The sequence below is a fragment of the Hyla sarda genome, chromosome 5 (genome assembly GCF_029499605.1).
Source record: "Hyla sarda isolate aHylSar1 chromosome 5, aHylSar1.hap1, whole genome shotgun sequence".
NCBI lineage: Eukaryota > Metazoa > Chordata > Amphibia > Anura > Hylidae > Hyla > Hyla sarda.
The window spans coordinates 177,881,624-177,893,985 of record NC_079193.1 but is presented as its reverse complement, the minus strand read 5'-3'; positions in this window follow the sequence as shown (position 1 = coordinate 177,893,985).

Genomic DNA, 12,362 nt, shown 5'->3' with positions numbered 1-12,362 from the left:
AAGTCTCTGAAGAACCATACGGACATGCTGGCGGTGTTCTTCAAGATTGGCAGAAAAAATCAGGATATCGTCCAGATATACAACAACACAGGAGTATAGGAGATCACGAAAAATTTCATTAACAAAGTCTTGGAAGACGGCAGGGGCGTTGCATAGACCAAAGGGCATGACCAGATACTCAAAGTGTCCATCTCTGGTGTTAAATGCCGTTTTCCATTCATCCCCCTCTCTGATGCGGATGAGATTATAAGCACCTCTTAAGTCCAGTTTGGTAAAAATATGGGCACCTTGGAGACGATCAAAGAGTTCAGAGATGAGGGGTAGGGGGTAGCGGTTCTTAACCGTGATTTTATTAAGACCGCGGTAGTCAATGCAAGGACGTAGAGAGCCATCTTTTTTGGACACAAAGAAAAATCCGGCTCCGGCAGGAGAGGAGGATTTACGGATAAAGCCCTTTTTTAAATTTTCTTGGACGTATTCAGACATGGCAAGAGTCTCTGGGACGGACAGAGGATAGATTCTGCCCCGGGGTGGAGTAGTGCCCGGGAGGAGGTCAATGGGACAATCATAAGGCCTGTGAGGAGGTAGAGTCTCAGCTTGTTTTTTGCAAAAAACGTCCGCAAAGTCCATATAGGCCTTAGGGAGACCGGTTACATGAGGAAGCACAGGGACACGGCAAGGTTTACTGGGAACCGGTTTTAAGCAGTCCTTGGAACAAGAGGGCCCCCAACTCTTGATCTCCCCAGTGGACCAATCCAGGATTGGGGAATGGAGTTGAAGCCAGGGAAGTCCAAGAAGGATTTCAGAAGTGCAATTGGGGAGGACCAACAGTTCAATCCTCTCATGATGAGATCCGATGCACATTAGAAGGGGCTCCGTGCGGAAACGTATAGTACAGTCCAATCTTTCATTGTTTACACAATTAATGTAGAGGGGTCTGGCGAGACTGGTCACCGGGATGTTGAACCTGTTGACGAGAGAGGCCAAGATAAAATTTCCTGCAGATCCAGAGTCCAAGAAGGCCACAGCAGAGAAGGAGAAGGCAGAGGCAGACATCCGCACAGGCACAGTAAGACGTGGAGAAGCAGAGTAGACATCAAGGACTGTCTCACCTTTGTGCGGAGTCAGCGGACGTCTTTCCAGGCGGGGAGGACGGATAGGACAATCCCTCAGGAAGTGTTCGGTACTAGCACAGTACAGGCAGAGATTCTCCATGCGGCGTCGTGTCCTCTCTTGGGGTGTCAGGCGAGACCGGTCGACCTGCATAGCCTCCACGGCGGGAGGCACAGGAACAGGTTGCAGGGGACCAGAGGAGAGAGGAGCCGGGGAGAAGAAACGCCTCGTGCGAACAGAGTCCATATCCTGGCGGAGCTCCTGACGCCGTTCGGAAAAACGCATGTCAATGCGAGTGGCAAGATGGATGAGTTCATGTAGGTTAGCAGGGATTTCTCGTGCGGCCAGAACATCTTTAATGTTGCTGGATAGGCCTTTTTTAAAGGTCGCGCAGAGTGCCTCATTATTCCAGGATAATTCTGAAGCAAGGGTACGGAACTGTACGGCATACTCGCCAACGGAAGAATTACCCTGGACCAGGTTCAACAGGGCAGTCTCAGCAGAAGAGGCTCGGGCAGGTTCCTCAAAGACACTTCGAATTTCCGAGAAGAAGGAGTGTACAGAGGCAGTGACGGGGTCATTGCGGTCCCAGAGCGGTGTGGCCCAAGCCAGGGCTTTTCCAGACAGCAGGCTGACTACGAAAGCCACTTTAGACCTTTCGGTGGGGAACTGGTCCGACATCATCTCCAAGTGTAATGAACATTGGGAAAGAAAGCCACGGCAAAACTTAGAGTCCCCATCAAATTTATCCGGCAAGGATAGTCGTATTCCAGAAGCGGCCACTCGCTGCGGAGGAGGTACAGGAGCTGGCGGAGGAGATGATTGCTGGAGCTGTGGTAGTAACTGTTGTAGCATAACAGTCAGTTGAGACAGCTGTTGGCCTTGTTGCGCAATCTGTTGTGACTGCTGGGCGACCACCGTGGTGAGGTCAGCGACAACTGGCAGAGGAACTTCAGCGGGATCCATGGCCGGATCTACTGTCACGATGCCGGCTGGCAGGTGGTGGATCCTCTGTGCCAGAGAGGGATTGGCGTGGACCGTGCTAGAGGATCGGTTCTAAGTCACTACTGGTTTTCACCAGAGCCCGCCGCAAAGCGGGATGGTCTTGCTGCGGCGGTAGTGACCAGGTCGTATCCCCTAGCAACGGCTCAACCTCTCTGGCTGCTGAAGAAAGGCGCGGTACAAGGGAGTAGACAGAAGCAAGGTCGGACGTAGCAGAAGGTCGGGGCAGGCAGCAAGGATCGTAGTCAGGGGCAACAGCAGAAGGTCTGGAATCACAGGCAAGGAACACACAAGGAACGCTTTCACTGGCACTAGGGCAACAAGATCCGGCGAGGGAGTGAAGGGGAAGTGAGGTGATATAGGGAAGTGCACAGGTGTAAACACTAATTGGAACCACTGCACCAATCAGCGGTGCAGTGGCCCTTTAAATCGCAAAGACCCGGCGCGCGCGCGCCCTAGGGAGCGGGGCCGCGCGCGCCGGGACAGAACTGACGGGGAGCGAGTCAGGTACGGGAGCCGGGGTGCGCATCGCGAGCGGGCGCTACCCGCATCGCGAATCGCATCCCGGCCGGAGGTGGTAACGCAGCGCCCCGGGTCCGTGGAACCGACCGGGGCGCTGCAGTGAGGGAAGTGTAGCGAGCGCTCCGGGGAGGAGCGGGGACCCGGAGCGCTCGGCGTAACACTAATTTTGGTACATGTAATTATTATTATTATTTTTTTTACTACTATAAAGTAGTAAAATAAAAATAAACCCTACATAAATTGGGTATGCTTGAAACAGTTTGGATCTACAGAATAAAGATAAGGTGTGATTTTTACAGAAAAGTGCACTGCGTAGAAATGGAAGCCCCCAAAATATTACAAAATGGCAGGGTTTTGTTTTTTTATTTCATCCCACAAATATGGATTATGTTATAAAATAAGTTTTTTTGATTCAAAAGTACAATTGGTGACGGAAAAAAAACAAGCCCTTTTTATAGGTCTGTAGGTGCAAAATTAAAAGCGTCATTATTTTTAAAAGAGGAGAAGGAAAAAACGAAAGTGCAAAAATGAAAATCGGCCTGGTCCTTAAAGGGGTACTCCGGTGGAAAAAAAATGAATATCAACTGGCTTCAGAAAGTTAAAAAGATTTGTACATTACTTCTATTTAAGAAAAATCTAAATCCTTTCAGTAATTATCAGCTGCTGTATACTACAGAGGAAGTTGAGTTGTTCTTTTCTGTCTGCCCACAGTGCTCTCTGCTGACACCTCTGTCTGTGTCAGGAACTGTCCAGAGTAGGAGCAAATCCCCATAGCAAACCTCTCCTGCTCCAGGCAGTTCCTGACATGGACAGAGGTGTCAGCAGAGAGCACTGTGGTCAAACAGAAAAGAACAACACAACTAGCTCTGTAGCATACAGCAGCTAATAAGTACTGGAAGGATTAGGATTTTTTAATGGAAGTAATTTACAAATCTGTCTAACTTTCTGGCACCAGTTGATTCTAAAAAATTTTTTTTCCACCGGAGTACCTCTTTAAGGCCAAAATGGGCTTGGTCCTTAAGGGGAGGAAAAATAAAATTTTTGCACAAATTTTGGTGCTCAGCTCAAAGAGGTTTCACTGTAGTTTCATTGCAAATCCCATATTTTATGAAATTCAGTAAACAGGCTTGTGTTTTACATTTCACAGGAAACAAAACAATGCATCAGTTTGCTAGAAGGATATTTGGTTACCACATAACTTTTGGCAACTGAAAATGAGCTATGAGAATCAACAGGCTTTGGGAAGATGTAATTAGGTAGAAGAATGAATGGGATTGTGACATATCCTGTATTTAAGAAGAATCTCAGCATGAGAAGTGTCACAGACTCTTCCTGCTGAAGGATGTGTGTTAAACATAACCTTCTGTATCATAAGAAACTGCTACAAAGAAAGAGGTAACCTATTTTCGACTGCGTTTGATTCTTGGCTGGCATCTGGTTTGAAAAGATATGCAGAGTAAAGGGCATTTCATAAAATATATATAATCATATACACTAGGTGACTATTCTGCTTAACCCAGTGATTTCCAACCAGTGCCTGAGGTGGAGGGATCTCTGACCGGAATTATGGCAGACGGTAATTTTTTTTTTTGCTTCAGTACTTTTTCTTTGCTCCTCTCCCCTCCGTCTCCCACCCCTCAGAACACCTCCTTGAAAGTGCAGGACAGGACGACGTAAAGGCGGGAAGCGTCGCTTGCTGCAGTCCCGTCCACGACGTTGGCCACTTCCCACCGCATAGGAGCCCTTGCCGCCGCATAAGGAAAGAAACCGGTCAGTGCTGAATCAGGTAAGAATCATGGTGGTAGGGGTTGGTGGTTGTGGCTTGGTGATTGTCTGTGCCAGGTGGCGGTGGGGAAGGGGGTTGGGTCACCTGCCTTCCTTCCTGGCAACCTTACTGTCTGCCCAGCAACCTTACCACCTGCCTAGTAACCTCGCTACATACCTTACCTGCCTAGCACTAGCAAACTTACTACCTGCCTAGCAACCTTAAAACCTGCCTAGGTTTCCTACTAATAGGAAAATACGCAATGTATTTCCTGCTGTGCAGCAGATTTTGCACAGCATGAAATATGCTGCACATATGCTACTTGGGACTGTACCCTTAAAGTTGTATGGAGAGGGATTTCCAGCCTAATCTGCTCCATATCCAGTGACTGTCTGCTGCTGAATGCTTCGTACCCTCCGCCTGTCTGCAGCAATCTCCTTTTCCAGCTATTAATTGTTTAAATGCCACTATAAAAGCTGGTAGAAACATTTAAACAGCATTTGTTGGTGGTTTAAGGTTTGTATTGGCTTGGGCATTGTCCAAACTAATAAATATAACACTATTGATCTCACAAGGTGAACAGTGTTAAAAAAAATTAAAAGAAATAAACATTCTGAAATGACGTCTTTTGTCACATTACACCTCAGAAAAAAATGAAATGAAAAGCAGTTAAAAGTCTACAGATCATGGCGCAGGAAAAAAAAATAGTTGGCAATTTGGGAGTAGGTTCACACGTAATACATATATATATATATATATATATATATATATATATATATATATATATATATTAGAGAATCATAAACAATTACTGTAAAAACTTAAGTTGTGGCTAATAAAATGGCTGCGTCCTTAAGAGGTTAATACTGGTGAAAACAAATATTTCACAAGTGACCTACTGCCAGGGCATATTACAATTAGTTAGTGGTCACCTGAGTTAAGAAATCTCTCGATAAAAGAATAGAGCATTAAGGATAAGCCATTAAGTCACTTCAACAATGGGTCCATGAGGAATATATTGCTTAAGTGTACTACATTTAAGCAATGCTCTACCTGCTGTTATGAATGATACATGAAACACTTTACTTGGTGCCATGGGGTTTGTATTGATGAGCTGCCAGTATGACTTCCATTGGTTGTGCGTGCACATCATCAAGTCACTACACAGTCATTCCTTATTTGAAGACACATTTACAGAACTTTACAGGATTTTTAGATAGAATTAATGAATGAATAAAAAACTACCATATATCATTAAAAATGTTTAAAAGGGATTCTGCACCATGTTTGCATTTTGCAACATAAGTGACCATAGTGAGCATTTCATACTAGGCTGTGTTCACATACGGAGGTTTTATATTTTTGCTATTGTTTTTAAAAAAATTGCAGCATAAATTGTGCTTTTTAGAGCAATTATGAAATTATAGTTAAAAAACGTGTTTTTACAGCAATTTGCACAATTGCGGTGAAATATTGCCATGATCGCCGTGATTTTGGAAAAACTGCATTAAAACACAGAAAACCTGTGCCTAAAACATGGAAAACAGCAACATGTGAACAAATTATCCAAATTTATTAAGGGGTACAGATTTTGGCACATTTGTGACTGTACGTGTATCACAAGGAGAAATGTATGCCAGGCGCCAGAATAGCTTTTTGTAATATTTTTATTTTACAGAGAATAAATTTACAGACAACCCTACTTAAATGCATGTTCTGACCATGACCATAAAGTCTATACAAAAAGTGTTCTAAAAGGGGTATCCCGCTCCTAGACATCTTATCCCCTATCCTGAACACGGAAGCCCGGGGCTTCCATGTTTGAGACGTCATGCAATGCCCCCTACATTTATGTCTATGGGAAGGGGCATGATGGCTGTGTCAGTTATTCCTAGCCGCCAGGTTGCCATGGCAACTGAGAATTACATCCTGGCACCTATGTTTTTGTCAGCCCCTTCTTACAAACTGCTGCACCTGTTCCCTCAGGATTTCAAATTACTTAAAGCAAACCAACATGACTTGTGCGGCAGGAGGATGACACTGGTTCAAGTGTGGTGCCGGGGTGATCCGCGGCAGGGTCGACTGCCACAAATTGCCTGCCCTAACTTTCAGAAGCTGAGCTCTGATCATGACAATCAACTCTTTAGATGGGTGACAGAGCATTGTTTTTATTATGTGCTAAATATTTATTATACTATTGCAGGGGTGTAGATAAATTTGGCCCATGGAAGCAAAAAAATATAAATCACTTCAGAACATGATTTTGTATGATTCCTTCTCTCTTCTGCAATTTTTTTGACACAAAAAGTCGCAGTTGCGGAAAAAATTTGCAACTTTTTCAAAGTGCTCTCCAATGGTAGTTTGGTAAGCCAGGTCTCGGCTGGTGTAGGTTTGCTGTGTTTCGGAGGGGTTTGTGACTTTTTGTCTTGATAAGTCTTGTTAAGTCCGTTACCACTGTAAAGTGAAAACTGAAGGGGGGCGTGGCTTGTGCAGCGGTCTGAGCGGTCGCATGTAGCGGTAGCTCCCGCACCGAACCTGGGATATCTTTCTCCTGTTTAGTATCCTGACTCCCGAGACACCACCTGGACGTACCGGAACCATGGGGCGCACTAATAAGGCTGACCGGAACAAAGATAAATCTGCAGTGGAAAAGCTGCAGGAGTTTGCACGGGGCCCTGTCCAAGATGGCGCCGGCAGCGCGGCTTGCACGGCCCCGAAGCCGGAGGATGTGGAGGACGATTCTCCTGAGTCCGGAAGCCCCGAAGACCCCGGCTCAGATCTTACCTTGAAGCAGGTGACAGAACAACTACGCCAAGCGATCTCGTCCTGCCAGACGACGCTCACAGGGAAGCTGGAGGAGGTGAAGGTGGACGTGGTCCTGCTGCGTCAGGACCTGCAGAATGTACGAGGCCGGTTGGTGCAGGTCGAGGACCGCGTCTCTACTCTGGAGGATACGGTATCCCCGATGCCGAATACTATCTCCACGTTAGAAACGCAGCTGTCCATGTGCAAACAGAAGCAGGATGATCTGGAGAACAGACTGCGAAGGAATAATGTTCGCATCATTGGACTACCTGAGCGGGCTGAAGGTCAGGCGCCGGCCATGTTTGCTGAGTGGTGGTTCCGTGAGTTGTTCCCCAATGCCCCATTCTCCGTGGCGTTTACAGTTGAGAGGGCCCATAGGGTCCCGGCCCGGGCTCCACCACCTGGGGCCCCTCCTAGGCCGTTCTTGGCCCGTATCCTGAACTGTAACGACCGTGATTTATTACTGCGTCAGGCTCGACAATTAGGGGACATCACCTATGATAATGTGAAAGTATCCTTTTTCCCAGACTTTTCTGCTGATTTACAGAAAAAGAGGGCAACCTTTGCTACTGTGAAGGCGCGTCTTCGAGAATTGCAAATTTCTTACTCAATGGCATATCCTGCCCGCCTGCGGGTACAAGATGGAGATCGAGCGGTTTTCTTCACTGATCCAGCGGAGGTGTTGGAATGGCTGCGCAGAAGGAGAGGAGCTTCCCCCCGCATGGTGGCATGAGTGATCCTGCTAGTCCTGATCCCTTTTTTCATGTTTGCTCCCCGTCACACAGCACCCTGGCCCTGATGGGTGGTAGTTGAAGCCATTCCCGGTGGTGGGAGGGGGACTCCGCTTTATTGATAACATCCCGGGTTCACCCCCGTATATAGAAGTCACCTATATTACATCTACAGACTATGGTGAGCTTGTTATAGCTGGTTGAGTACTGGACTTGGGTTTTTGACTATGTGTTTTCGTGGGATGCTACGGTATCTCAATTTTTGGGTTTTCAATTGGTTAATGGTTTTGGCCCGCACTTATGATTTTTTGCTGGGGAATGTATGGTATGTGTTGCTTCTGGGGGGGGGGGTGGGGGGTGGCCTCGGGGAGGGAGGGGAGGTGGGGGGGTTTTGACTTTCTGTTTAATGCTCTTCTTTGTTTTCTTTAATGATGGCTGCTTATAGAGTGATGTCCTGGAATGTTAGGGGATTGGGGTCCCCTAAAAAGAGGCTACTAGTCTTTTCTCATATACGGAAATTTCAACCACAGATAGTGTGTCTACAAGAGACACATCTCGTCCCATCCAGGTGTCACCTCCTGGGGAGGCCGTGGGTGCAGTGGCGAGCTCACTCCTGCCACACGTCCTTCTCACGGGGTGTCTCCCTGTTGATAAATAGATCCCTTAGATGGGAGCCCGTTACTGTCAAGGTCGACCCCTTAGGTCGTTTTATATTGGTTCACGCCTATGTGAATAATGACCCCTTAATCCTGATTGGTATTTATAATCCCCCGCCAGCTACGTTAGAGGTGTTCCACATAGCAATATCCTTTGCAGCAGCGTACCCGGGTGTTAAATGTCTGTGTATGGGGGACTTCAATATGATTCCAAATATGTCTATAGACCGACATGTGGGGGGTCTGGGCAACCCTTCCGGGGGCCCCAGTCCCTTCGCGGCTCTCATGCTCGAAGTGGGTTGGATTGATTTATTTAGGGTTAGACACCCAAGTGCAAGAGTATATTCCTGTTATAACTTAGGGCATAACTCTCTATCCCGTATAGATCACGCTTTTGGATCCTCCGCTTTGGCGGGGGTGGTGTCCGAGATTTATTACCATACCAGAGCTATTTCTGACCATTCACCCCTGTTACTTTCAATTAATGTCCCTTCTGTTTCTGTTCATAGAAGATGGAAGGTGCATCCCTTTTGGCTGCAGCTTTTAGATCCGGTGGACAGGATCCCTGACCAACTGCAGGTATTTCTGGGGACACAGGACTGTGAGACGGACCCTGGTATACTGTGGGAAACTCTGAAAGCATACTTGAGAGGTTGTCTTAGATCATCCATCTCTTATCTGAAGAGGGAAACCTCAGTCAGAGAGGAGGAACTGGCGGAGCGGTGTGCTGGATTGGAGGCCAGGTACACGGAGGATCCTACAGACGCTCATAGGGAAGCTTGGCTTGCCATGGGTAGGACATATTTACAACATCTAAATGAGAAAATGAACCGTAAGTTGTTTTTCTCTAAACAATTCTTCTTCGAGCATGGCAACCAGTCCAGCAAGCTCTTAGCCCAACTGGTGAGACAGGATAAGGCCGCTCCCCCTATTCTCCGCATTTCATCCTCTGCTGGGACGGTTCTACTGGACTCTACCAGTATTGCTGATAGATTTGCTGACTTTTACATTGACCTATATAGATCTAGAGTGACGTACTCGACTTCTGACCTGTTGGACTACCTGGCGAGGATTACATTTCCCAGACTTTCGGACGTGGATAGGGAGGACTTGGACAGGGACATTACGACTGACGACATCGAGGAGGCTGTGACTGGGATGACTGGGGGCAAGGCCGCGGGTCCTGATGGGCTTCCTTTGGAGGTCTATATTAAGTATCTTCCTCAGGTGGCCAGCAGTTTGCAGTCTATGTATAGCAACGCATTTGTGTCTGGGTCCTTACCCGCTTCTCTATGTGAGGCTACCATAGTGGTTCTCCTTAAGCCCAATAAGGACCCCTTGGATTGTGGGTCGTACAGACCAATATCGTTGCTGAATATCGACTACAAAATACTCACAAAGATATTAGCATTGCGCCTGAATAAATGTATACGGACCATTATTCATGAAGATCAGTCCGGCTTTATGCCGGGCAGATCCACTACTGATAATATAAGGAGGGTCCAGACGGCGGTGCAATTGGGGTCCGCATTGGAACAGGACTGGGCTTTGGCCTCGCTTGACGCGGCCAAGGCCTTTGATTCAGTTGAATGGCCTTATCTCCTGGCAGTACTACAGAAGTTTGGCTTTGGAGCTAAGTTCATTCGCTGGATACGTATTCTTTACACGAATCCCAGGGCGCAAGTATGTGTTAATGGGATTTGCTCTACCCTTTTTAGTCTTGGGAGGGGTACCAGATAAGGGTGCCCGCTCTCGCCTGTGTTGTATGCTATTGCGGTGGAGCCCTTGGCTATCCAAATTAGACAGGACCGGGATGTTTCCGGTATAGTGTATGGTGGTAGGGAGGACCGAATCGGTTTATATGCTGATGACATGGTCTTGTTCTTGAGTAACCCGCGGTCCTCACTCCCTCTAGTCATATCTACGATAGATAGATTTGGTGTGTACTCTGGTCTTGTTATTAACTGGTCCAAGTCCTTTTTACTTCCTCTTCGGCCTTCTGGGTGGCCCGCTGTTTTTGCGGGCCTCCAGGTGGTCGAACAGTTTAAGTATCTAGGTATCCTGGTCCATAGAGATATGTCTAATGACTTTGCATTAAACGCCCTCCCACTCCTCTCCTTGATTAAAGACAAATTTAAGATCTGGGGTACTTTGCCTCTGTCTGTCCCGGGTCGGATAAACTTGATCAAAATGATCATTTTGCCTAAATGTCTCTACATTCTGGAGCATGCTGCTACTCCCGTGCCCATGTCCTTCTTTAAGTCCCTCCACTCGCTTTTACCTTCTTTTATCTGGGGTAATTCCCGGTCTAAACTGAAGTTGGTAACCTTGCAGCGCATGAAGGCCCGGGCGGGTTATGCACTTCCAGGCGTACTACTTGGCTGGACAATTGAGGCTACTTCGCTCATGGGTCAGGGCGGAGCCACTACCCAACTCGGAACACCACCTTGCCCATTATGCTCATCAGACCCATTTAAGGGCCTGGTTGGACAGGCCTTCCTCTGGGAGCGGTAGACTCTTACCTTTACATCGCCTGGCCTCGCAGGTGTGGACAACGGTCAAGAAGCTTCATGACTTTACGGACGTAGGGACTGACCTTCCGCTTTGGGATGCCCCATATCTGACGCACTTGACGGCTGACTTAGACCCGACCTTTTGGAAATCCCATGGCATTAGAGAATTGTCTCACCTGTACTCGGATAATATTCTTTCTTCCTTTACCCAGCTACAAGGAAAATTTGACCTACCTAGAACGGCTTTTTATAAATACCTGCAGTTGCGCCATGCCTTATTGACTCAATTCCCCCCGTCCACCACTAAAATCTCTGATTACCCACTGATAGGAGTTATCAGGTCTCAAGGTCCTGGGGGGTTAGTTTCTGTTCTTTACGCTCATATTATTGAAATTAAGCATGCTCGGACACCTCTCCCTGCGGAAGCATACTGGAGATCCCATATCCCTGGTTTGACTGAGGAACAGTGGAGGGTGGTTCAATCGTCTCACACACTGGTGTCCCCCGCTGCGAATAATAAGATTACCCAACTTTACATTATTCATAGTTTCTATCTCACACCGATTAGACTGCATCGAATGGGTAGGACTCAGAGTGACCAGTGCCACAGGTGTAGCTCTCCCAGGGCAGATTTTTGGCACCTTATTTGGTCTTGCCCATATGTGTGCTATTTTTGGAAGGAGGTCACATCCTTTCTCTCCTCATTATTAGGTAGAACTGTCCCTCGTATACCCCTGTTTTGTCTGTTTGGTATTATTGATGAAGACAGTTGGCCTTATTTCACTAAAGTTTTGCTAAGAGAATCACTGTTCATGGCCCGTAAGGCCATAGCTTTAAGGTGGATGGATCCTAGACCTCCTAATGTGTCTATGTGGAAGAGATTGATAAACAATGTATTACCATTTGAACGCTTGGTATATAAACATAGGAAATGCGATAAGGTGTGGGGTGTGTGGTGCGCTTCTACTGATACTCTGTTTACAGCCCACGACTACTATACATCTAGGGACGCATTGCTGCCTCGCACTCCACCCTGAGACAATTGTTAATTGTTGTCTACCTGGGGACCCTCCCTTTGATCCCCCCCTCTCTTCCTTCCCCTCTTCGTTCTATTTTTCCTTTTTAGTGCTTTCCCCTTCCTCCCTTTGGCCCTCCCTGTTTCCCCCTTCTTTTTTTTTTGTTTAGTTCTGCGCTAACTGATTCTTTCGTTTTCCTTACTCCTCCTGTCCACCCCCCCCCATATCTCTTTGTTTTG